Below are 27,187 nucleotides of genomic sequence, written 5' to 3' on the forward strand. Positions count from 1 at the left end.
ATGTTTTCCTGTTGTGATAGAACTGTGGTAGATGGCCAGTCCTTGCTGGTAGAGGACTGGCCCAGGGCAGTCAGGTACGCTTCAATAAAACAGTATACTTGAGCTCAGGTATTCCCCCTTGATTTCTGAGTTCTGACACCAACTGCTGGTGGCTCTGTACTGACCTACACTCTCCACAACTGCAGTTCCTAATCTGTAATGCATTGCCCATGCTTCTTTGATATGATATTGGCTAGACATAAGTTTTTGCCTCAGTGGTTATTCAAGTCTGAGCACCAGAGTAAAATAATGCAGTTGTTAGGGATTGCAACATCCCTCCAGTTGGCCCCTTAATGTCCCCATTTGCATTGCTAAATAATTTGATCATTGATAACAGAGAGTAGCTATTGGTTGGAACAGACACCAATAATGCTGTCCTCACTGTATCTATTTAATTTGTAAGTTATTTCTGTGATTTTAGTTTCCCAAGTTTATGTGTAGAAAGATGCTGTTGACTTCATATATCCAGCTGAATATTTGATTTATTGTGAAATCATTTCTAGAATCTCATAGTAGCAATCTCTTCACGTCACCTACCCTGTCATCCTCAAGCTTTCTTTCAGTATCCTTATGGAATTATTTTGACCTTCTTTTGCTTTAAAATAATCTCTAGTTAATTACAATTCATTTTCCCCTGTAATATTCTTCAAGCTTTTGCAGTTTGTGCAGATCTCCAGAACCAGAATTCTCCCTGCAGCCAAAAGCCTGGAGCACATTCATTATTTCTGTGCTGAAAGCACTTCACTAATTTTGCTGTGTTGCAGCAGGGAACCTTTAAGTTTATTTGCTTTTATACCTGGCTTTGCACAGCTGTGTTCATTCATAAATGTGGAAACTCACTTCTCTTGCTTCCTAAAGTGTACACATAATTCTTCCACTGGAAACTGTGCAAACTGCCTGGATATTTTTACCTCTTTAAGGAAACTACCTCTCTTAAACACACTGCTCTCATATGATAGATTCTCCAGGGTTGTTACTGCTCTTTATTGTTGTGTTTAGCTTTGAAGAAAAATTGCTTCAAGTCAAGGGATAAGAGTCTTTGGATTGGCAGAGCCCTGTCAAGTACAAATAGCAATGATCCTGAGGAACACCATGCCACAGAATATCCTGAACACCAAAATTATTAATGAGTTTTTAAAGTTATTAGATAAATTCATAGATACTTGAGCTATTTGGTAAAAATTAAATAAAGTGATCCTGAGAAAGCATTCAATACAGCCAGCCCATAAACATCTGGTTACTGGAAATTAGGTTACTATAGCTAAGGAGAAATTACTCGGCACACATCTTAGATTTTTTACTTGTTTCCTAAAGAACCAGAGCTGTCAGAGAGGAAGTACAGATGCAGGAGGATATCTGTCCTAACCCAGTTTATACTTTCAGGCCATGTTTGTGGCCTTTGGATTCTTATTAGTTCATATTTACAAACAGGCTAATCAAAGATATATGAAAACTGACCTAAAGTATCCTAAAAAAAATTTACAGGAGTTGCTACAGTAATATGTCTTGCGTGAGCATGGGCAGTTTTGTTGCTGAGCAGAATCTCAATAACAGAATTGGCTCCCAGTCATTACGGGATCTCCCATCAGGAACCAGTTCAAAGGTTCCAGGAAAGGAGAGACTCTGCTCCTCAGAGCCACAGTAATATCTAAGCCATCAGCATGGGGAAGGATCTGGCTGTGCACTTTCAGCTCACTTTAATCACACAAAGACCCAACCATCCACTATTGCTTTTTCATAATCTGCTTTAATTGTCATTGATTTGAACGTTCAGGATGTGCCCTGAGCTAACTGAAGCATTCTGTCTGTGTTTGTGGCTGACTGCCTGTGTTGCAGCCCTCAGACTGCTCTCCTTGGGGTCCCTGATGAAACCTTTTTCTGGACAACACCTCTAAGTTAGTAGAAAAATGAAAAAGTAGAATTGGCTGTGTATAAGTTTTTCTCAGGAGAATATTCCTTTAAAAGAGAAAGAATCATGTCTTGGGAATGATCAAGAGCACTGACTTTCAATATTTTGCAATTTTTAAAAGTCCTTATCACCTGATAGAGTTCTGGCTGCTCATGATGGGAATATAGCTCGCTGATAAGAGAGCTTGCTTGTCTTTGCTGCCTCTTGTAGGTCTTTACATAGTCTCTGGATTCTCAGTGGTGACCAGAAGCTGTTTAGCCATTGTTGTAGCTAACTGCAGTGTGGCCTCAGTGCAGGGAAGTGGGATTCTGGGAATGCTTTAAGCCTCTCCCATGTTTGTGATTTTACAACTGAACTTTGTTGTATCTTACTACCACAAAATATTGGTGGTGGTGGTGGTGGCGGTGGTGGCAGTAGCAGCAACAAAATCCTATCAAACTTGTGTGGTCCCAATCCTTGTGGCTGCAGAAAATCCTGCAGGAAAGGGTAAGGATGCTCCACTAGAGTAAACTCCACACTGGATTTGGAGACTTCTCACAGCCACTCATGTTGTAAACTGGGAGGAGACTTGGCGGATGGTAAGTTCTCTCTTTCCAATACCTTTCAGGATGAGGCTTTGTGGGAGTTCTCCAACAGGGAAAAAAGAAGATGATAGAGGCTACTTAAGCTGCTTTTATTTTCCCATGAAATACTAAAGGCACAGGGTTTGCTATGTAATATCTTAATGCCTCAGACACTTATCTACATCTTTGAATTCTGCTTTGAAGCACAATGGTGGTGTACAAAGGCAAATCCATAACCTTGGCAGATAGAGCTGCCCAAGAACTGAAAAAATGTTGCTTAAAAACACCCTTTTTTGTCCAATGATGCAATCAATATTTTTTAATATCTTTAAGAATGACTTAGTAGACCTCAAAAGCACTACTCCAATGAGCCTAAGGGGAAAAGAACATTACTTTGCAAAGCATTTTCCTGATTATTTATTCAAAGTACTGCTGTGGCTGTGGTGTAAGCACAAAGAATTTGGCAATTCAGAACTTTTGTATGGATCTACTGACATTGTCATCCCACTGCTATGGGTAGCCTGCCAAGGACAGTAATTCAGACTTCCTTAGGAGGAACTAAGTAGTCACAGATAATCCTCAGTGTATAAAACATTTTTTATGTGTCTGTATTTGTTCTGTAGATTAAGTTTATTTTGAAAATACAGAGTCATTTCTGCAAGCCAAACTAGACATGACTCAAAGTTACCTGGGCTTTACTTAGGTTGTACTTGCTTGTACCAAGCTGAGCTCTAGTTCTCTATGTTCCAGAGGAAGTTAGAACTATGAAAAAAGATGCAGATGCCCAAAACTGTTTAAATTTCTAGATACACAGGTTCTTCAGGTGCAGTGTCAAATCATGCTGATATCACTTGATCCGTCTCCACTGAGATAACCTAAAAGTTACTGTTTCTGTATTGCTCCAAATCTGGGGGCAGGGGGCCCCAACAAAAGCAAAACCCAAAACACCACCACCTCAAAATATCTAGGTGTCTCAACTTTTAAGCTTAGCTCCCCTTAACTCCTGGAGCATCATTAGTAGATAAAGAAGAGGGTTTCCCTAGTAGCCAGGAAAGTAAGAAAAATTTAAAATTATCTCTTCAAAGAAATTTCAAATCAGTTATAGAAAATAAATGGAACACAACAGGAGCTTCATCTGCAGGTTCAAAGGCAGGATTTGTATCCTGATCTGTATTTGTCCATCAATATAGCCTGGACAATTCAGAGCATTAATTTACTTTGAAGGAGAACTTGCTAAATTTATATGCCGCTTTGGCATGCAGTTTTCTGAGCTGGTATTCTCAGTGTACCCCCTCCCATGAAGGTTATTGATAACACCCAAAAAGAGATTGCATTCCTTTGAAATGTAACTGAGTTTTTTGAGTTCCTAAACACTTATAGCATGCAAAACCGTCAATATGTTGTTTGTAGGTGACCATGCTATCAGAAGTGCCATAACCTTTTTTCTGTCCAGAAAAGCTTGTTGGCTTTTGCAGCACGACATCAACAGGAATATAGAGTATCTGCAACAAATTATTTTGTAAATGAGCAACGAATCAGGAATTATTTCCTCGTGTTATAGTACAATAACTTCCAATAATGAATGTATTCAAGAAGGCAGCTGTCTGTTTACTGATTCTTCATGAACTGAAAAAGTATTAAACCATATTTTTATGAAATATTAATGTACTACAGCATCTGCCTTTTCTATGTCATTGCACTGTTTTGAATATAATTTAGAATGTGAGAAATAATGGAAACAATATATTAATTCCAAATTCTATAGGTCTAGTCTGTATCAGGGAAAGCACGTTAACGGTTCCCTGCCACATGGATGGAAATAGAGCTATCCCCTCCCTGTTCTTTTTTATTGTAAATTAAAGACCAAGGTAAGAAAAGGTGTTAGAAGAGCCCACAGGAAAGATCTCTCACATCATCAGGTTACAAATTCTAAGTGGAGCATCTGACATGTTCAAGAGATTCCTCTGCTCTCTTAGCTTGGGCTTATAGGCTGGCCTTCCATGTCCCTTGAGTACAGCTTGAGTCTTTCTTTCATGCAAAAATCACGTATGGGTCTGCTTTTTACAGAGGCATCCATCTTGAAATTCATGCATGTAAGCTTTTGATTTACAAGTGAAAAATAAATTCACTTGTAAGCATGTAGTTGTACGTTTGCCTTTGTAAGAATCTGCTCTATAGGTTTCACTTAGCATGGTGACCATCTTAAGCTGTGTGTAATTAATCTGCCACAGAAATTAATTGTTTATTTATTACATAAGTATGCCTTTTAATAAAACTACTTTGTGAAAACCTAATTGCTGCTATAGTAATACAGCATAACAGTTCCTCACATAAATACATGATTATTATGTACAGTCGCTTATCTGTGAACGAGCTCTGCTACTACTTTCCTTAATTAACGATACAAAAGGCTCCTTCATCTTTGCATATTCCCTAGCTAGGACATTGATACTCATTATTTCCTAAGTCCAAACACTGAAACTGTGTCAAGAATGCATCTGTCACCAGATGGGTACTTATAGTCAGCGGAATTTTCCACTGCGTCAGCAAATTCAGCAATTTGCAATTTCTGTATGTCTGATGTGCTTTTATTGGTGAAGATCACTTTCAAATACCGAGATCATGAGACTGGTTCCTTGGTTACTCTCTTCAGCATTCGAATGTAATGATAGTAATTAACAGCCTGTGATTAGGAGCCACTCCAGAAACTCTTTGAATGTTAATTTGCTTCAACTAATATGCAGCACTTCTGTGTAATGAGAACTATGCTATAGGTTCATGTGAAGTCAAATTATTTTCCAGCATTTAATCATACAAATGATTCTCAGTTAATCACTTGAACAGCAAACCTCAATGTTCTAATATGTGATATTTTTCATTTGATGTATTACAAATATAGGTGATGGTATGGTGAATCAAGTACCATTTCTTCAAAACAGGTGAAGAACACACCATGTGGATTGCATAGTAACCAAGGCATTCTCATTTCATCATTTTGAAGCAAGGTATTTTCAACTTTTCCTTTATCCTCCACTTTTTGGCTCTTTATCCTCTCACTATCCTTGGGGTGCTTTTCTGTATGACACCTGGAGTGTACCCCTCAATTGCATTTCCTCTTTTTCACACTGCAGATTGCCAGGAAAACTGAACCAGTTGCACTCCAGTGCACTTGGAGAGGGTTGTAAGGAAGCAAGGCAGAATGAGCTCACCTTGCCAGTGGACGAGAGACCATGAAAAAACCACAGTGGAATTAGGTAATAGCCATGTGAGTTGTTTTACATCTGCAAAGGCAAACCATACTGTTGAGAATAACCGAATTATTCCTTAGGTGAAGGAGTCAAACACATTTGAAAAAAAATATGCTCGTTACCTAAGTGTAAATTTGAGACAAAAGGCTTTCTCTCATCTCCTGGGTTTTTGGGCAAGCACACATTGTGAGCAGTGACACTACAGATCTGGGACTGCTTGCTTTCTTCTTCTAGAAATCTATACTAACAAGAGCCCCTTCATCAGCACTGTCCCACCATGCACCCTGAGGCCATACCCTTCTCATTGCCATTCTGTTGTCTAGTTCAATTCAAAACTGGGAGAAAGGAATAAAAGAGGATTATTTGAGAGAGATATTTTCAGGTTATTTTTAATTTACTTTTTAAAATTCAAGGTTTCAATATGTAGGCACTTGCTGGTTTGTCCCTCCCTGTGCTGGATACTTTCTCTTCTAGCAACTTTAGGAATCTTTTTATTCAGATCTTTCTCATGACAATAACACAGTCAGGAGTTCTTCACCTTGAAGAACTGCAGCAAAATCCAGTTCTGGAGTGAGTATAATAAAGAACAACTTTAGCTGTAGTTGAGGTGTGTATTAGCCCTAAATGCCTTAAGAAATCTGCTGAATTTATTGTAATTTTTCCTCTTGGAACTTAGAGCTAAAAGCAAATCATAAGGCAACCACACAGTCTTTTTTGTTACTCCCAGCACCCTTGGTGTTGCACAGGAACCTCCATCTGACACTCCTTGCAGGGTCTGATGCCCTGTTTGGGATACAGCGAGTGGAGCTCACATATCTGATTCTGCAAGCTGGCACCTGCCAGTAAGGACAGGCTTGCAGCTTATTTTAGCATTGTTCACCCAACACAATAAAGAGGGGATTTTGAAAGTCAGCATTCCTGAGGATAGGTAGAATGAAGGGGAATGGTTCTAATCTAATTGTAAATGCCCTGGTTTTAAAACACTTCTTGTCAATAAATCTTTCCATTAACAGACATTCTGGCCGCCTGCAGTACAGTCAAATCAGGAGCCCAGCTCCAGTTATGATATTATATTTTCATTATTCAGGGCATTAAAAAATGTAGAAAGTTACATTAAATTTAAAAATGTGTTCAGTCTTCAGAAGCTTGTTTTGGTAGAAGTACTGAGAATTTCTCAGACTGTGATGTATTTTCACCATTCTGCCTTTAATATTGCAGTTAACACCTATAAAAGGGCCTGTTCAGAAATCTGTCTACAGACTGAGCATAGGGTTGAGAGTAGGAGATTTGGAGCTACAATTATGTTTTTGCAGCCAAGTTGCTGTGTGTGCTCAAGCAGCTTATTTTCCAAATATACAGTGAAGGAAATAATGTTTCTCCATCCCAGTGATTAATAATGATGGTTTATAGCTAGTTAATATTTTTAAGCATTTGGAATTGCCTACAAAGATGTAAGTAGAATCCTTTTCCCCACTGTATTGCTTCTACCACTACAAACTCAGACATGGAAATTGAGCTGAGTTCTCTTTCTAACAACTTTTGTGTTGACTTTTTGGTTGCTGTCCAGTTTTCTTCAAACTGCTGTCAGTCTAAGGCAGGTAAGGGGTATTCTTAGCTTTCTATTTCTTGCCTGCTCCCACGTCCCCCAGCCCTGAATCTGCCCCCATTTCTCTGATGCTGGACCTATGCAGAGTATTGTGATCCCTCTGGACATTGAGAACGGGTACCATGTACAGCATATTAAGACAAGGTCTGACTGACTGGACTATACTCACGTAACTTGGTGTCAAGTCTAACTCTTAAAAAACCCAAAAACCAGTTTGTGAGGTAGGTTATCTCATACACTTTTCATTTCTTTCTTATTCTAATTTATTTCTTTTGTTCAAAATCTTTTTATTAGAAGCAGAAATCTCCATCTACTTGTGGCAGCTTTCCTCCGATGCTATCCTGAGATTCACTAGTGATGTTCTATAAATGCAGCCAAAATCTATCTGCAAGAACATCTGCTCAACCTGTGCAAACCTGATGTAATTACCAACCATCATCTTTTATTCTCCTGCTGGGGCAACTGCTCCAAACATGACTTTTTGCCCTGAACTAAAAAGAAACTTGCTGTTATGTACAAAACCTGCCACAGAAAACTAACATGGTTTATACACAAATTCTAATGGAATCTTTCAGCTACAAGAGATAACAAATTCCCAAGTAGCATGAGTCTTATTTTAATTTTTTCATGTTCTTATTGGCTGCATCTGCTTTGTGCATTGTTGTTCTGTGAGATAATTTTTAAGGGGTGGCAATAATTATACAAAAAACCTCTTTTCAAGAAATATAAAAAAGATGTTGCAGATGCTCAAATTTGACTGCAATTAAGTTATAACAGGATGTCATTTGTATGTGTGTGTAAACAGGTGATGAATATGAGGAGATGGATTTTCTGTACATATAAACAATAAGTGTATACTGTATTTGTTTGTAGGAAAAACACAAATTTCCACACTATATTGTACTAATGCCAGATAATTGTTGCAGAAATCATTGATATACAGCCCATACCTGTCAGCAGCTTTTTTGTGATTATGTACTGATACCTTCCTCTCTGGGAATTGTTTCCAATATTGCAAACCTCCAAGGATTTTCAATTAATTACAATCTTCTCTCTCAAGCGATCTGATAGAGAAATGCTTCCATTTTCCTTGAGCTGTGGAACTGGGCCATCTACCTTGGTGCTCAGTTTCACATCCAGAGTCTCTGGCTGGCTTTTCAGTTAGTGAAATTGTAATGTGGTTTCTAAGTGTAAAACTCTGAGAACCCCCCAGCACAGGAAATATTATAATTACAGGGTCATACATTTCTCAAACAACATTGGTTTTACCTCATTCCTTGGGAAAAGCATCCAATTTTGATTGCATAACCTTGTATCTCAGGTATTTAGGCGAAATCACCTCACCTACAGTTTGCCAGTTAAACTATAAAAAAAGGCAGGGAGACCTGGACTGCTGGAATACAACCAGAAAGACCCAGCAAACCAGCATTATTTGATGTGCAAATGCAACATGCACAGGATGAGGTTTCCACTACATTTCTAAGTAAATTCATTTACAAACCCCAGCTTAACTTCTGGCAGAGCATCATGTCAGCATTCCCTGCCTAAGAATATGTGTCTGTGGGACCCAAGGCAAGAGCTCCTTGTTCAGCAACCTCTCTGCTTCTAATCCTTTATGACTTCCAGACTTGTATTCTGGTTCCTAAGATTTTGATCATCCCTTAGACCTTTGGTGGGATGATGTCTCCATAGCTGCAGCAGATAGGGCTGTGGTAAAATGGGCTATTTTCATTGATTTAGTAATGTCCCAGACACACAAGTGAGAATTCCTCCTCAGAGGTAGCAGAGGCAGGTAAATTTTGGCACTAAGGGGCACTGTTTATGATATATATGTATTTCCATGCAGAATGGTGGGGTTTGCACATTCTCTGCTATATTCTGATCGTGAGTTACTCCTAATCAACCCATTTTCAGTACTGAGGTCCACAGGCCTGCACTAGGCTGCACCAACAAAGAAATTTTGTCAGTGATGGTAACTTAATCAAATACTTCAAAGACATCGACAGTGACATTTATTCACCTCTTCACACAGTTGCCCCAGACTTTTGTTAAACCTGTTGATATTTTTATTTCTCTGGATAGCCTTCCTATTGCTGCATGTCTGTAGTTTATCATCTGAGGAAAGAAGCAATTGCAATGACAGAACTAGACCTTGTTATGCTATGAGTAATATTACATACAGTCCAGCACTTCTGGAGGGAATCTTGAATGCTGGTGCTTTATATACATGATAAACAAGGGGAATTTGGTTTGTATTTGAGATAATTTATGGTATAGGCTGCTTCATGTCTAGCTGCTGCTCTGCTGTTCTTTCATGCCAAGATTCATTACCCTTAATGGGTTGGCTAACATCTCTGGGACTTCTCTGAAGGTCTGTTAAAGAGCCCTAAAAGAAGAAGATACAGGTTTTAGCTTCACATGTTTTTCATAAGTGTTTTAGACATTTGGAACATGTCATTAAAATTTTTCAAAAGGAACAGAAGGAAAGCATAGTACTAAGTATTTTCTTCTTCCTACTCATTTTTGAGTAATTAATTTTGGGTAATGAATTTTCTGCTTATTGAAGCATATTTTGCCTTTTGTTCTTTGCCTGTTGATTAACAAAGAGCTAGGTTATCATATTGCTCAGTAAAGGCAGCATTGAGTAGTACTCCATGTCTATTCCATATGAATCTGCCTCCCTAAAATTGTGGTTTGTGCAAACCAGATCCTCTCTTAACAGCTAATCAAACTCTTTGGAACCCGATACCAGTTTCAGGCAATTCTTCAGTGCTTACTTAATTGCCCTTTTCATCCACTTTGACAATGTACTGTAGTAAAAATACTAATTATTATTCCTACCATTTTTATCTGAAAGAGTAAATAGCATTAGAAGGGGTGCATAGCGTATTTCCCCAAGGCTGAGGCCAGGAATTGCTGGAAGTATAAAATCAAGTTGTATTCCAAGAAAATTTTCAGACCAATGTTATTTAGATACCCGAAGTTGCAATTTACAAATTTTTATATTAAAAAGCTAGGTCAGCTGCAATGTATGAGATTTGGATTTTATTAAAAGAACACCAAAAGGCGCATTTCAAAATTAATTATGCATGCTTGTAAGTATGTGTAAGTGAACACCCTTAAAATCTATACACAGATTAGATTTATAGAGTAAAATTCAATAGTATTTTACAAAGCAATAAAAGTACTTGTAGATTCTCATGAAAAACATCAATATATTTTAGTTTTAATAATGACAATGTTTAATAAATGAGATCCAGTTATCAACTTCATGGGTACTGCAATGTAAAATCTTTTCTTGCATATCTATGCATTTAATCTTTATTTTTTTACCAGTCTTCTCAATTTGCTTTTACTATTTCTCCAAATTTTTGGTTTGATTTTTTTTGATTTTTTTTTTTTACAACTTTTTCTTTGAATTTCAGGATGAGTAGTTTCATGCAGAAAGGTTATTTATTTTTGTGAGCATGTCTGGCAGGGAAATGGGTGTAGCGTGTTTCAGTGATTTTTGCATAGAGTACAACATAATTCTTTTTATATCTCTTGGCTGAAAAGGAATCTTTCAATCTACAGTCCTTGAGAGCTGTTGTCTTGGTATTTTCCTGTATTGATTTTGGAAATGCAAACAATGCAAACACATATAGAATAATCTGGTTTATTTCACTGAATCCTCTCTGGCTTATACCAGACTACTAGGCTGTTACCTACTACTGAACATCAAATGGCAACAAAGCACTTGAAGGAAAAATTAATTTTTCAGAGATGAGGTTGTCTTTTTCTTCAGGCTCCATGGGGTACACCTGCCCTAGAAGTGAGTATCACTGATTCTGTGTACCTTTTATGTGACCTTCAGATTAGCACAGAAATTATTCCCCATTGCTGCAATCACCACCTTTGAAGAAACTCCCCATTTCCATTCCTTCTCCTCTGAGCTGTGAAGAGGAGCTCACAGCTCCAGAGTGGCCAGACATCTGCATGTGGTTATGTAAGTACAAAGTATTTGGAGTGAATGTTGCAGTGTGGGATTGGTGGTGGATTTTAAAACGTGCCCAGGTGCTGAAGCAGGAGGTGTTTGTTACTGCCCATTTAGCAAAGCACCGGCAGGACCCCTGTCAACCTTCTGCGTGTGACAGTGGGAGCAGCCCCTGCTGTAAATGAGGATCAGCCTCTTCAATTGTTTTTTCCCTTTTGCCTTGGTGCTCTATTTGGGAGCGTGCATTAAGTTAAATCTGGTATTGGCTCACTCAGCTGGTGCCACTCTGCCTCCCCAGAGCCAGAAGGACAAGCGGACAAGTTGTTTTCTGCTTTATTAAGAGATTTGAAGGTCAGAGCATCAAAATGGTAATTTCAATCAGAGCCAGTCTGGTTGCTCAGCAGACTAGCAGAGCTACTGTAGGTTGCAGATCCTAATGCATGCAGAGACTGTGATCTAATTCTGAGCGCTGCTTCTTGGGTCAGATCTGGTTGAGTCAAATCGTGATGCACCAGCCCCTTGGATCGCTCCTGAGAGGCTGCCTCCCACCTAGGTGGCAGCAAATAAAATACAAAGAAGAAAGGAAATGGAGACTTTGCTTTGCTGAACAAGCACAAATTTCTGCTTTAAGGATTAGCACTTAGAAAATTACCCACTGTTCCCTTTAGTGTAATCTCAGCAGACATACTAAATTCAGTGTCAAAGTCTTTGCAGGTACTGTCAAGTGCCAGACAGAGGCTCCTTGCAAATGGATGGGAGTAGAAAGCAGGGACTGGAAGAAAGAGAACTGATTAATTTCCTATTGTCTCTCAATTAATCCTTGTAGTGCCAAATGCTATAATGTTAACTACAACAGGAGATATTGTTTGGAAGTCACATTTTTATCCAAAAAAAGAGAGAGGGACTGCAGTGGCTTGTTTTCAGGTGTAAATAAAACACTTTTTCTTGACAGTATAATAACAAATGGGGATTTGTAGGCTTTTGAAGGAATAGCAGTTTTTTTTAAACAAATATACATTAATTTCTTGGCCCTCACTACAGCCCTCCCTGGATGCATAGGTCTGTGCCCAGCCCCAGCACACTAACAATAGCAGAAACAGCAATTATATAACAACTGTGAGTACCATTTTCCAGACACCGTGGGTACTGTATTAGGAAAAGAAAAAATCCCAAGCAAACAAATTAGGAAAATGAAAGTATAGCACAGCACTTAATCACATAGGTGTCTCATTTAAATCAGTGGGTCAACTCATTTTTGTGTAATTATGCAGGTTTTTAAGACATGCTTGATATGTCATGAGACTGTTATGTTATAATTGCAGCTATTCATTTCCCTTATGTTTGCCCTACCTTTGGAAGAAGGAATGCTCCTGTTGTACTGAGCATGGGCAGCTGATGTACAAGGTGGGGACTTTTTAGCAAGAGCTAGTGAGAACTGCAATAGGATGCCCAGCCACAGAGTCTTAGTTAAAAATAACTGCTTATTGCTGAAGAGATGGTAAATTACAGAAGTTGCTTGACTCCAGTGATACTACAGCAACCCTGCAGTAGACAATGAAAGTGCCAGGGTAAATGGCATCTGCTGCCTTCCCTGTACTCTGAAAAAGTTGAAATCACTGGAAGCCAGTGCAGGTAGGCATAATTACAAATGGGGAACTCAAGATGGAGTGCAGGTGGTGGGAGAACAGTAGTAAAATGATGTGTTTTATGTTACTGGTGTCCCGTCTTTTATTTACTTTAGTCTGCTGGCAGGATGTTTGTCTGTAAACATTACCACAAAACACTTAAACAGGAATAAAAGTAACTTTTATTGAAGGAATTTAAAAGTAGTCTCTGGAAAACATGCAAGAAACACCATGTGGACTCCACATCATCTTCAAAGTAGAGCGAACACAGCAGGGATCCGCTACTGTCACCAAAACCAAATCAAAATTGCACCGTTTAATATTTATATAATTGAAAGTACAAATCCAGTTTGCTGCCTGAAAGTACCTCTCATGACAGCAAAAAACTCATCTTCTCAATCTTGTAATAGCATCAAATTAATCCTGTAGTTTCAGTATAACCAGCAACATCAGGAAAAGAGGGCTTACCACATATTGCAAAATACAACTTTCCATTCTTTAAACTAATTAGAAAGGCAGCCAGTAGCACCACTATGGTTCTGCCAGCATTTTCACAATAAAACCCCCTTTTCAGGGCTTTATAACTTGGCTGTAAAAAATTAGCTTCAGGCTGAAGCTTGGCATACTGTGGTTCACCCCAGCAGCAAATCAAGCTGTGCATGTGGTTATGTGTGTGGTTTGTTGATTGTTTCCTAAATACAAATCTTAATTAAAATTAATTTTGCCCCTTCTTGGAAGACAATGATAAAATAAACAAAATTTTAAATAAGCAAAGTTACATTATTTGGCAGGTTCTTTCAGCAAGTTGTTAAGAGCATGGAAGTTTGAGGTTCAAAGGGTACAGACTTGTGATGCTTTTTAGTTTGAAATTAAATCATCAAGGGAAGTTTGAACACAGGTTATTGCACTTGCATGATGAACTTATTTCACAGGGTGTGATTGACTGCATGAAAACCACCAAGTGGCTTTGATAGAAAAATTCCACGTGAGAGTAGCTCATGTGAGGGCACACAGCCCTTGGAGCCCTTGGAACAGCTGTGCCAAAGGGAAGATCTGTGTCCCCTGAGCTGCAGCACTGTCCAGGCCACTAAAAGCTCATGTGGAGCAGCCATCAGTGCCCTTCTCCCCTCTGCATGTAGCAGTGACAATGCCAGCCTTTCCCAGAGATCAAACTGAGTCATCTCCTCCAGCTGTGGGTGGCACACTGCTGTTTGTTGAATTTCTGTATTATGGATTATCTCGATGCATTATTAGTTCATAAGTGTCCACATAACTCGTTATATTCACACATTTTGCAGTGACCTGACTAGCATAAATAATCTTGACTGTAAATGTTTCTGTTTCAGCATCACTGGGGTCTGTAAGAATGCCCAAGAAGTCACGTTAACTACCATTCACCTGGAAACGCTGCAGGATGGACAGAGAAGTGGAAGAATGTGAAAGAAAATCAGAAAGGCTGGTAAGACAAGCAAAACTGACTAATTGTTTTTTTCAGGGGAGTTTCTTAATTTTAATAGAGTTGGATGTTTTGTTATTTTTCTTCAGCATTTTAAAAAGTTAATAATAGTTGATGGTTAATAGGTAAAATAGGTTAAAAAAATAGGTAAAAATATGCAAGCCTTGGAAGCTAAATTTGCTTCTTCCAAATAAACAAAGAAAAAGACTCTAAAAACACATAAGAGATGGAGAATGTCATCAATATGCAGTAACATGCTCTCCAAATCATTCTTCAATATAAGTGTCACGAGGAAAACTAACAATCCACATCCAGTATTCCTCGATCAATGAACAGTTGAAGATGAAAATTAATATTATAGAGTAGAATAACCAATTATAAGCCAATTCAGAAGTCTATTCATCATAGACTCATTTTTGCCATGGGTGGATGAGACTTGAAAGGGAGAGAAAGTGAGTGAGTAAGCAGCACTGAGCCAACTCACCCAGTTCCTAGGCCCAGAGCTTTGTCACTCCCCCAAAACAGAATTTATGGCTGGTGAACAGTGAAATATTTGGGCTCAGCCCATCTCCCCAGCTACACGGAGTCAGCTAAGAGCTGCCTCTCTTGCAGACATAGGCTCAGGTTCTCCATTAGATCAACAAAATTTTGTTCCAGCTTTAATTTTCTCCCCGAGTAGCTGCCAGGATATCCTTGAACACATAAACCCAATTAAGCCAACCTAAACTGATCATTAGGCTTTCAAGTATGTGTCTGCTGAAATTTTATAAGGCTGTAGTCTACTTAAAGTTTCACCTCCTGCAGCCGCTCGCAGTTGACCCTGGGAGTCCACTGAAATAACAGAGAGACTCCTAAATTTCTGGAAGAGTCTTTGAGTTGTCTCAGAATTAGAGAAGCTGCCCAGATCACTGTGGCTCACAGGAAAATTGCTCCAAATTTCTTCTTTACTCCTTTGCTCCTTCCAGCTGCTGAGGGGGCACCCACTCAGAACAGCTGTTGTAACTCTGACCTGACCTACACCTGTGGGCAAGTCAAGAGTGTGCAAGTGGAAAAGCACGTGAAGCAGATGTAGAAGATATGCCTGTGCTTCTTCAGGCACCATTTGTCACCTTGTGGACTGGTTTAAATGTTCTGATTTATTCTCCCATTGCAAAAATGATCATGATCAGGCTGTGACCATGGAGATTTCATTCAGCAAGCACTACTACCCAGTGGAAAGTAAACAAAACCTAGTGCTTAGTGTCCCACTTCACCTCCCCACCCCAGTTACAGCTTATATAGGAAACTCACCTTCACACAAACACCTCTAGGTCTCCAGAACATGCTGGCTGAGTAACCAGTAACACCAAATAAACTGAATTTTTTGTATGAAGAGGGTATGCATGGCTCCCTAATTTTGCTGCTTTCCAGTGACCCTGCTCAGTCAGCTTTGTGACCACATTGTCAGAAGCCAGTTTCACTGACCCAAGCTAAGAAATCAACATCAGTTCTGCTCATCTGAGCTTTGTTTTCTTGCTACTGTTTAAGTTAATACTTAAACAGACTGCAGGGCTAGGTGTGCAGATGTATTGGAGAAGACCTAGAGGGATTTTATACATAGCCATGGGCCAACCCCAAGGCCACAGCCAATCTCTGTCCATCCTCATGCTCACTTTTCCCTGTCTTGTTAGACATTGTGAGCATCCTCTCTCTTTAAGTGCTGCATTTCTTCATCCTTTAGTAGGTTTTCTGTGATAATAAGTATCTCACATACAGTTTTGCTTAAGAGGTGTTTGCTTCTTTTGATTCCCTTCTGGGAGTACTCAACAACCATCTGGCTCAAGTCCTGCTTTCTTAAACTTGGGGATGTGCTGACTAAACTACATGATGAGCCAAATGCAGCCAAAAACATGTAAGAACTTTATTTAACATATCCCACTAGGAAAAAAAAAAAACATGCAAAAATTAATGTATTATAGCAGAGGAACATAATAACATAATCTTTCATGGATCAGTTGGACTTTCAGGCCATCAATATCCATGGCCTCTACACTTTCATGTGCTGAATAAGCAATTCCCAATTATTTAAAGACATCCTTTGCCTGTTTGGAATCTGCTGTCTGGCTTCCTTTTGCCCAGTTGTTTTGATTTCTGTACTTCTGAAAGAATCTCCTCTATGGTTTGTGCAACATTGCATACAACCCAACTGAACAGGAATCCAAGGGCTGCTGCCAGTGACTGCTGAGAACGCAGGAGGGTGAAGAAACACAAAAGTCTGGCTAGATCCTGCATAATTTCATCTGCTTAAAGAAATATGTACAGAGGACTGAAATCAGAGGTGGAGTAAGAGGCAAGTCAGGGAAAGTACCTGTACCATTAACTAGTCTGAATTAAACAATCAAAACTGAAGATGGAATCACAAAAGGGAAATACAGCAAATGATGGCAATAAATGTGTACCTCAGGCTGAACCTCACCAACCTTATATATACTGAGTGGTTACATTATGACCTCAGTAACTGCCTGAGACTGGTTTGCACCATGGCAGGGGTTGAAAAAACAGGAAGGGTGAGTGGTAGTTTTCAAATATATATTTTTGTGTTTTAAAAAAAATTCATAATGATCTTTATAAAAGTCTAAATTTAAAAATTAATTTTAAAAAATTATATGGAGATTATATGTCTATATTTGCAAGTAATATGACTGTAGTTAATAATAATGTCTACAGTACTACACTTAGCTATTATTTCCTTGGCTTCCTTCCTTAAACTAAAGCCAGCTTGGTGGTTTGTACCCTTGTGGCAGCCAACAGGAAAGAGCAGTGAACATCCCATCACAGTATTGGCACTTACTGCCTTTGCTGAAACCTTGCATGATTGCACTGTACTGGTTGCATTGCCCAGAGGGCCATCACAAGTTTCCCTTCTGTGTTCTCCAAACACTCCCAGGTCATGCTGGCAGGGAACAGTGACTTCCAGGGAAATCAGAATGTTGAGCTAGTGATGAATTTGGTCCTGTGTAAAAAGAGACTGATACCCTTCTTTTCGCCCTGTCTCTCCAGCAGGAAATTCTTCTTTCCAATCCAATGATTCATAAAAATCTCTTCATCTTTTTTTGTGAAGCTCTCAGTCTCACAATGAAAAACAAAAGCTAAATCCTACAAAACAACATAAGGGAGATGCCAGTTATGATTAGGCTAAATTTAACACACTCTCCCATGTATGTTAATGTTCTATGTACATTGTGCAGCTAAAGGAGTAGATAGAAAAATAGGCTGGGATATGGAAGAAAATTAAGTTCATAGCAAAGACTGTTTCCCCAAAGAGAAAGACTGGGAATTGCTTCTTTCTTTCACTCCGGAAGAGTTGCCCTCCCCAACTCTATCTGACAACTTTCTGCTAGCTCCCACTGTTTTAGTTATCAGCTTGCTTTTGTTACCCTGCTCATAGGCAGAGAAAGCAAGCAGACAAGACTGGAAAGCAGTTGGATGAGAATCTGGCAGTGTTTCATGAGAAGCATATCCTAGAGAGCAACAGCAATCTAAATAAGGTTCGACTTCTCTATGTGCTTGTTTCAAGGACAGTTTGGTAGTTCCATACTTGCCATGTATGCTTTGCAGTTTATGCATAAACCTAAACTGCCTCCCTTCAGTGTCATACCACAAAGAAACAAATAATAATGGAAAAAGTTTGAGGGAAATAATTGTAAATTATAAAAATCATGTGCATCCAAAGTGATGTTTTTATATAAAGATTTTTGAAGCAGCCTTTTTACTCTCATATGTGAGAAAGGCAAAATGCTTTTTTTCATAACCAGTAACTATACAGATAGTTACTCTGGAATGGGGAGGGACAAACAAACCTAACGATGACAGATCTGTACAGAAAGCTGTTAGTATGCCAGATCTTATTACAGAGCAGTGGGAGGCCTTGTATGCTACGTATCAGCTCTATAGGGACCTCCATATTTAAAATGATAAAAAAAAAAGTGATTTGAAAAACCCCTCATGGGTAGCCTTCAAAGGCACAGACAGGTTCTGACTGGATTAACATTTATTGACTGTTTAAGCCTGCTTTTTTGCTTCAGGACAGAGATACACGAGTTTAATTGCAGAGGTTGTTCTGCCAACTGATCACTAGAGTGGCAACCAAAGCTTTACTAATCGGTCCTTCATTAAAGGAAAGTCTCTATTACAAAACAAATTAAGCATGCTCTGATCCCAACCCGCAGGTCCAATGGCATTACAGCAAAGTTTAGGCTGCTAGAGCGCTGAAAAACTTATTAAGGTTTAGCGCTGAGATAGCACTTTTGTATTGATTTTACAATACACAGGTATTATGATTTATGGAGTGCTAGTGTCACTCTAACAAGCTGAAGGACACACAATATCATCTCCAACATCATTAAAATTCAGAAGCCTCTAGAACTAACTCATCAACCACTGTGCATTGTCACAGGCTATAGAGCTCTACTCGAGTTGGAAAATGCTGTGAGTTTCCCGGACAGTTGTCTTCCGGAATAATTACATTTAGAAAAAAGAAAGGGGGGCTGAGGGAAAGAGACAGAATTCAAACTCTGCGTATGTTTTAAAAAGCCCTTCCGTGAATGTGTGGTTCTATAGTAGCAGGCACTGGTTTGCCTGTTCGAGCCAGGCTGCTCCGGCTTCTGCTGCCCGCTCCAAGGCGCCGCAGAGCGCCAGGGCTCCCTGGGTGATGCGAACCCCACGGGGACCGCCGGCCGCTGTCCTGCCTCGGTCTGTGTCCCGAATGCTTTATTTTCCCGAACTTTGGGTGCGCACCGCATCCCAGCCCTCCGCCCCGGCGGCCGCTCTCGCCCTTTTCACGGAAAAAGCCAAAACTCGGCGGTTCGGCATCGCGCTCCTTTCCGCCCGATGCAAACAGAACGCGGCGCCGCCACCTGCGGCTGCTGAGCACCCCCAGCCCGTCACCGCCGGCCCGGTCGTGGCTGCAGCTGGAGAGGGAGCGGGCGGGCCCCGGCCCGGCCCGGCGGCCCCTCAGCCCCGTGGCCCTCAGCGCCTCGGCGCCGGGCCTAACGCGGTGCGCCGGCGCCCCCTGTCGGCGACCGAGTGCAAGGGCGGCCCAGGGCCGCGGCCGGGCGCCATCCCGGGGGGGGCGCGATCCTGTGGGCTGCGAACCTGTCCGGCTGCGATCCTGCCCGGCCTCGATCCTTGTGGCGTGCGATCCCGTCCGGCCGCGATCCCTGTGGGGTGCGATCCCGTCCGGCCGCGATCCCTGTGGGGCGCCATCCCGGCCGGGCTGCCCCTCACACGGCCGTGCTCCCGGTGCCTCCTGTGCCCGCTCCTGAGCTCCCAGTGCCAGCTCCGTGTGCCGCAGCTGCTGGGGAACGCAGAAAAAGGCGTAATTCTGCCTTCCTTCCAGCGATCGCCAAGCGCCCGCGATTTTATAACTGGGATGACAATAATACCTATAGCGTTGAGTGTGCCTGGGCTAGATAGAGAAATTTGTCTTGGCAAAATTCTGTTTTCCTGTGCCATGCTGCACCAAGTAGTCACAGTTGGTAATTATGCCGACAGGAATCCTCAAGCCCGGCTCTCCTATGTGCTACTCTTCATACACCGATGGCATTTACATCAGTGCTACCAAGTCACTTAAAAAGGAGATGCAGGAACAACAGTATGGACCACCTGGGCACAAAACCCAATTGTTTTTAGTGAGGAAGTGTAGGGTGCCAGGTATTGTATTATAAACATTTCCATTCTTTTACTCAGTGATCACTGGGTAGCTGTTATTTCTTACCTCAATGCATGAAAAGTGCTGTATTGCTATTAGATTTGGTATATGACTATAATCTAATATAGAAACATATATTCTATCACCACTGTTGTGTGCAGCTCCCCTTACAAGCTGTGTGAACGTTTTGTGTGAAAGGACTTTAAAGTCAGACAATTGGGTAGCCAAACTTATGAGAAAGCAGCTTTATCTGAGGAGTTCCAAGGTTCTAAATTGACAGAGCCTCAAGATGTGCCTCATGTTTCTGTTTGGCACATACTTAGTATTTTTTTCCTGCCAAATTTTGAAATATCTAAATATTTTTATCTTGGACTATGCTTGAAAATTTCATTTAAAGTTATAAAGTGCTTCCTAAATTATTTTTCTGACTAACATTAAACTGGAACTTATTGATCGCTTTAATCTGAAATTATCCCTAAAGATCTGCAAGTTCACATCTTACACCAATATAAGTCTTGGTTCAATCGGGAGAGTCTCTTGGTTTCAAATTTCAGAAGCGTCACCAGCATAAACAAGATCAGGATCAGCCCATAATAGGTTAGTAACAAATGTAAATGACTGAATGAAAACCCACACAAATTAGCATTTCTGTCTGCTGAGAATTCAGTACCCTCCTTTTTTGGATCCCTTACAAATCTATTAAGACTCAAGCAGTTCTGCAAAATGATACTCCAGTATGTACAGCTGAGTATCAGCAAAAGAATAAATTATTTTAAGTCGTCTTAAAATTATTATTATGTATACATCAGAAACGGAACATTTTCAAAACTTGTGTAAATATGTATTAGAAGAGACACATTAGAGTGGTAGAAGTTGTTTATATTTTTGTTGCTTATGTTTTCAATGGTGTATTATTTCCAAGGAAGGAAGAAAAGGCTTTTCTTTCCAGTATAGCCAAAGATGCCTGATTGCAAAATTCAATCAGTCCTAAAATTAAAATTAGGAGGCTGGATCAGCATGAAAGCAATTGTGTTATAAGTCAGTGTTAAGATGTTATTGATAGAAAAGCTAATGCAATACATTTTCTTCTGTCACACGTCTCTGGCCCAAAGCAATTTGCCAAGCAGCAAACCACCTCAGCATAAACACCGGGGAGCCCCCGCTGGGTCCTGGAAATCCCGCTTGTCTGCAAGTGCACAATATACAAGGCAAATCTCCATAAAGCTCAGTGCCACAGTTGAATACAAACACTCCCAAGGTCCTGCTGTGACTTGGCATACCCCGCTGGACAGCTGGAAACTGAGAGGAAAGGAGCTGCTGCCAATAACGGGTTACAGGGGATTGTCGGTGCAAAGTTTCCTGGAAACAGGCAGTGACTGACATTATTATTTTGTTGGAGGATACTGATGTGATATAGAAGATATATGCAATGATACACAGTTGCATTTGATAAATATTTGATAGGCTATACAGTAAAACAGCACCTTTTTGATGTGATCCATGTGCTTTGGCTAGGAATTAAACCCTGAGAAAAACAAACAGAACTTGTCCCACCCTTACGTTTTACCCAGTGTAATTCTGGGTATCAGATATTGCCCTAAATGTCATTTTAGTATGTGTATCAAAAAGATTTAGTATGCTAAGGGTCATGAATGTGTATCTAACACCCCTGCAGCTGCAGTTTACTGTAGATAGATTACATACAGTCACTCTTTCATTTTTTTCCTTGGAACCACTTGCAATGAATTGCTACCGGCAATCATTTAAAAAAGATTGCTCTTTTTATGTAGCCTGAATATATGAAATGCTACTTATCTGCATTCTGATGTGAAGAATGCTTCAAAGAAAATTCAGAGATGGAAATGAAACAGCTAAACTAGACTTTGGCATACACGATCGTCATTAGTCTAATGTAAAATAATCTTTAATGTAAAGAAGCTGCATTTTCTAAACCTGAATAAAACCCCAGCATTCTCTATGTGTTATAATAAATTAATGCAATAAAAACAGGTACACTTATCCTGTAAAGAAGCTTATTAAGCAGACTGCTAGTGCTGCAAAATTCAGCATACAGTAAACAATACTTTTTTTGTTAGAATAATGACTTACAGTTTATTCTTTTATGCTGTGTAGCACTTGGGGACCACATCCATTTACCAAAATAATACCAAATTAGTACTGCAAATATTGAAATCAGACCTTTCAGACTAACCAGTGGCCTAATTTTCTCTTCAATCTGCTCTTAATCTCAATTCATCAATAACACTGCCTTATTATAGGACTTTGACAGTGAGCTAGAGCTTTTGATAAATTATACATCTCAAGCCAGATTTAAAATTTGAAGCTCAAGTGCTAATTATCTGTACAGGCCTAGTTAATAACGAGATTTCTTGTTAAGTATCTGATCACAGCATGGGCATCATTTGTCAAGAACCTCAAGTCTACCTTGGAGACTAGCTCTTCGAATTCTCCCTTGCCTACCATATGTAAAATTGGGATCTTTGTTTCTATAATAACCTTTTATTAGGAAGCTGACATAATGATTAAGTTCGCTGTAGACACATACAATGAGTTAGACAATTACCCTTGCTGCTTTAAACTACTCAGGCTCCTAGCAAGACAAAATAATTAATATTGAATTTTAATTTGATGTGTTCCACATTTAAACCCCAATTTGCAAAGTACACCTGGAAGGCTGCCGCTGTTTCCTTGCAGTTTGTGCTGATGAAATAAAAGCTCCTGCAGTTTGAATGTAAAAGCACAGAAGGCATGATGCACCACAATCACTTCTCAGTGGAGCAAAGAATTTTCGAGCATTAATGGGAAAGGTAATTACCTAGGTCTAACTTTATAGCCTTTTCTCTAATGAAACTATAATCTCCCAGGCCTACATGGTTTAAGTATTTACATGATTTTAACGATTTCACTGCCATAACAGTTGTCACACATGGTAATTTAAAAACTCAGTGCCTTGAAACAAAGATGCTAATTATATTTCTATATTTTTATTATTGAAGTAAAGCTGCACTGTGTGAAGTGACAGAACCATAATAAAAACAGCCATGCGCTGTATTGCTAAGTGGAAGGGGGTGGGGGACGTGTTTGTTTGCCAAAAAAAGGTGCCTAAGAGCCTTGCCCACTGTACCTGTTAACTGCTGAGCAGCTCAGCTCCCCTGGGCTTTGGCTGTGGGGCAGAGCACACCCTGTGCTCTGAGGACCTCCAGCCTCTCAGACTTCAGGCAAAACTCCCACTGTGCCAACTTGTGTAGTCCTTTCCTTATTAAAATACGAATGTTTCTCAGCCATAATCACCTAAAGACATATCCAATCCAGACAGTACTAGCCTTGTGAGGAGGAGTCCTGCACCCCTTCCCCTACATGAGCCCAGTACTAGCATTAGGCAGTCCTGATGGCAAGCACTTCTGGCCACATATAGATGAATTGAGCCTGAAACATATGGGGAGATGGCTCTTTGCCTGAAGGACTGGACAGTGCAGCGATTTGCAGGGTGTATCCTGTAATGTGGTTCCAGTTTTTCAGAATGGTTCCTGGAATGTCTGCTGGGGTGGGATGGGGCTCCCACCCAGCTCACATCATTCTGCTGCTCATGGCCTTTGCAGGCCCCTCCACATCTCTCTCTGGCCTCTGCTCTTACTGTGCTGGGCTTGGCTGTCACCTCACCTCTGTGTCAGACATGTAGGCGGGCAGGGCAGTAACAGCACAAAGTCAGCTTTCCCAATGATCTCAGCTCTGGGCTTGGGACCCCTGCCTTTACTCAGCTCTAGCTAGGCTGGATGACTTCCTCCAGTCTTGGCTTTTGTCTGTGCTTTAGAACCTCACACCTTTAAACAAGCTGAAGTCATTGCTGCTACAATTTCCAGGACAATCTAATTTGATGTTCATTGCCACAACACGCCTTTATTTTCCAAAACCTGCTCACATTTTCTAGCTGTAGGCCTCAGGTGCAAAGTTTGGATTTGTGTCAAAATATGAACTTCCGAAAAAGACAGGTGTGGTGATTCCCAATACAGATGTCTTCTGATTATTATTATTATTATCATTTTGTGACATAAAATGACACAAAGTGAAACACTTAAACCAAAAAATCAAAAGCCACTTTGCTGATAGGAAGGTGGGTCTCTACACCATTTAGTGTTAGTGAGGGGCTAGAATTTCCATTTTGTAGAAAATTCAGATATTTTTTTTCCCAGTTCTTTACTGGAATGAGAAGACAAAAAAGTAAAAATGATTTATTAAGATTATTTTCCTGGCTGATTGGAAGCTACTGGTCTTCAAAAGTCAAGACTGTAAGTAGTGGCTTTTTGCTTATAAATTTAAGTAAAAGATGCTGTAAGAAGACATCAGAACAACCTCAGAGAAGAAGAACAATCTCAGAGAGGTAAGCTCTGCAAACCCCTTGGGAGTATTGGGCCTGAAGGATGCAAACATGGACCATTAACCATTAGCTATTTAATATGGTGACCAAACACTGATTTCTGCTTTGGCCCTTGTAACAACTGTATTGTTCAGACAAGACCCTTGGATGAAACTCTGTGGACCTTCTTAGCCTAGGGAAACAGGCATCATTAGTTAACCTGGCACCAAAGCAAGAAGTAAACAAGCTGCCTGGCTGGGGAAGGACAAGAACATAGTGCTGGAGTGTGGTTTTCTATTTTTTTTCTTGATAAAAAGAAAGAATTGTAATTGTCTTTTCTGCCTTAGCTCAAGGGGGACACTGCAGACTGAGAGGGAGATCATATGGCATAACAATGTGTGATGACAGCAGCTAAAAGCTTCTTTTGATGGGTTTCCAGCTCAAAAACTGGGCTATATCATTCAGGGGAAAAGACCTATTAGTCTCCTCTCTTAACACTTTGAAGGAATATACCAGGATGCTGGATGATGAGACAGAAGCTTTGCACCCCAGTTTTAAAGATATCAGCACTGGGAATATTGAATACTTTATCTGTTTCAACACTAGATAAGATTTTACATTATAGGATTTCTTTTTCATTTGAAAGCGTAGATTTACAGAAACAGGCAGATGTTAAAAAAGATTAAATAAGAAGGTGCATTATTAAGACAGTATAAAATGACAGACATCTTTTTTAGCTACTCCAGTGTAGTCACTCACTAGCAGGGTTTCCTAATTAGCCTCTACCTCTTACCCCAGGGAGGAGAAGCTCTGAGAGCTGCTGCTTTCCTGCTCTTCCTCCTCAATGTGACAAACAAAAGCAGCCAAAGCAGCTGCTCTGAGCCACTGGCTCCTTCAAAGGTGAGAACAGAGCGAACGCCTTCTACTGCTTGGCTACCCCTGCTTGCATATAACATAGTTTGTGGTTTTTAATACATGTAATTTTCTCCTTTGTCTCTGAAACATACCAATTACCATTGCTACTGAGTACTTTCAGGTGCAGATCCAGGCCTTGTGAAGAGGTTTTGGAAGCCTTATGTTTTATGGTATGAGAAATATAAAAACTTCTTAGTAGATTAATGACCATTTCTTTCTAAAAGTTTTATAGAAAGAAGAAAATTATTATTCTACTACTAATGAATTTCTGAATGGGTTATTCAGATTAGAAAAGCTAACAAAAAGTTTTAGAAGGAGGTTCTTTCAGGATTCCCATCACAATTAAAAATTACTTTGCGGGACAGATCTTCCTGAACTGAAATCAAACCACGGATTCTTAGGTATGCAAAAATGATGTAATACTCAAGATGTTTGATGTAATATAGCACTAGGATAAAGTTTGTTTTAACTAAATGATAAAACATTAAAATTTCAACATGTTGCAGCAATATAAAAAATTCACAAATATTTACAAATGCACACAGGCAACACAAATCAGACATCCCCTTTTTAATTTAGACATGCCATGGATTTTTTGGACATCATATTACCATGCACTAAAGCAGCCCAAATGACTTATCAAAAACACTGCCAATGAAAAAACCAGATTTGTCACTTTGCTGGTGGTCTTAGCAGATAAAGCAAAATTGCCACTATACATCATCCTTAAAAGAAAGACGATACCAAAGGGGAAGCTGCCAGAAGGTGCCATTTTCAGATGTCAAGATAAGGGATGGACGTCTGAATTAATGCAAGACTTGTTGCATGTTTTCTGTAACAGACAGCCTCGTACCCTGCTAAAGCAGACAGTGATGCTTGTGCTTGGATGCATTTCTAGGGTGTATCACTGAAGGAACCTAAAAGAGCCATAAGAAAACAAACAGTATTCCTGGAGGTAACTGCTATGAGTTCTTAACAGTGCTGTAAGCAATATTTTAAAGCTGTATTGAGAAATGATGCAGAGATTGAATCCTGGAGGTAACAATCCCTTGGAAAGATCCATTAACCCTAAGGGTCTAAATTGAGAAGCCTCCTTTAGCCCTCCTGGGACAAGGCCTTCCAGGAAAGAATAACTGGTGTTTGTGTTGTGCACAGACTGTGTAAAACTGTGTGTCATATACTGAGGGTGGGGATGTGGGTGCCATTGGCAGAGCAACCTGGTTAGGGGGCATTGCAAGGAGCAGTGACAATATCGACAGTATTGTAAGAACTACAATGATCCTAGGGATGGATAAGTGGTGTTTCCTTGGCAAAACAAGAGCCCACTGGGCTGAGGCAGGTTTCTGCACATCAGGAAACACAAGCTTGGAGGGCTTTTTGTTCTGTGAGAGGTATAATTGTGACAAGTGCTGAAATTACAAAGAGTGGTTGTCCACAAAGCTACCTCTGCTCTTGGAAGTAAGGAAAGGAAGCTTTGTGGAAGCTGCAATCCAGACTTAGGTTTATCTGGGCTTGCATGTAGCATCTTTCTGAACCTTTCTGTATGTGACTAGTGCTTGAGCTTGCTGGACTTAAATACATTAACCAAGAAAATCTAAAACCTCAGATGTGTTTAAGATTAGATTTGCACTTCTTATGCAGTTCTGAAAATGAAGGGAAATTAATCAATTTCATTTTGACAAGAAAATATTCTTCTTTGAGTGCCTGAGAAATCCGAATTAATATTATTTTGGTAATGATATTTCAAAATAAGTTACTGTCCAGCAACCTAAAGCTTCTTGAATGTATC

General features: G+C 40.0%; 1 long non-coding RNA gene across 1 annotated transcript in view; it reads left to right on the forward strand.

Moving 5' to 3' along the window:
• Positions 1-3,653: 3,653 nt before the first annotated feature.
• LOC113458887 (uncharacterized) overlaps positions 3,654-27,187 on the forward strand; it is a 59,476-nt gene continuing 35,942 nt past the window's right edge. The window contains exons 1-4 of the long non-coding RNA XR_012581962.1: positions 3,654-5,516; positions 5,643-5,765; positions 11,219-11,350; positions 14,310-14,422. This is a non-coding gene — a long non-coding RNA (uncharacterized LOC113458887). The remainder of the gene's footprint in view (positions 5,517-5,642; positions 5,766-11,218; positions 11,351-14,309; positions 14,423-27,187) is intronic.

Source organism: Zonotrichia albicollis, chromosome 10 (genome assembly GCF_047830755.1).
Source record: "Zonotrichia albicollis isolate bZonAlb1 chromosome 10, bZonAlb1.hap1, whole genome shotgun sequence".
Classification (NCBI taxonomy): Eukaryota; Metazoa; Chordata; class Aves; order Passeriformes; family Passerellidae; genus Zonotrichia; species Zonotrichia albicollis.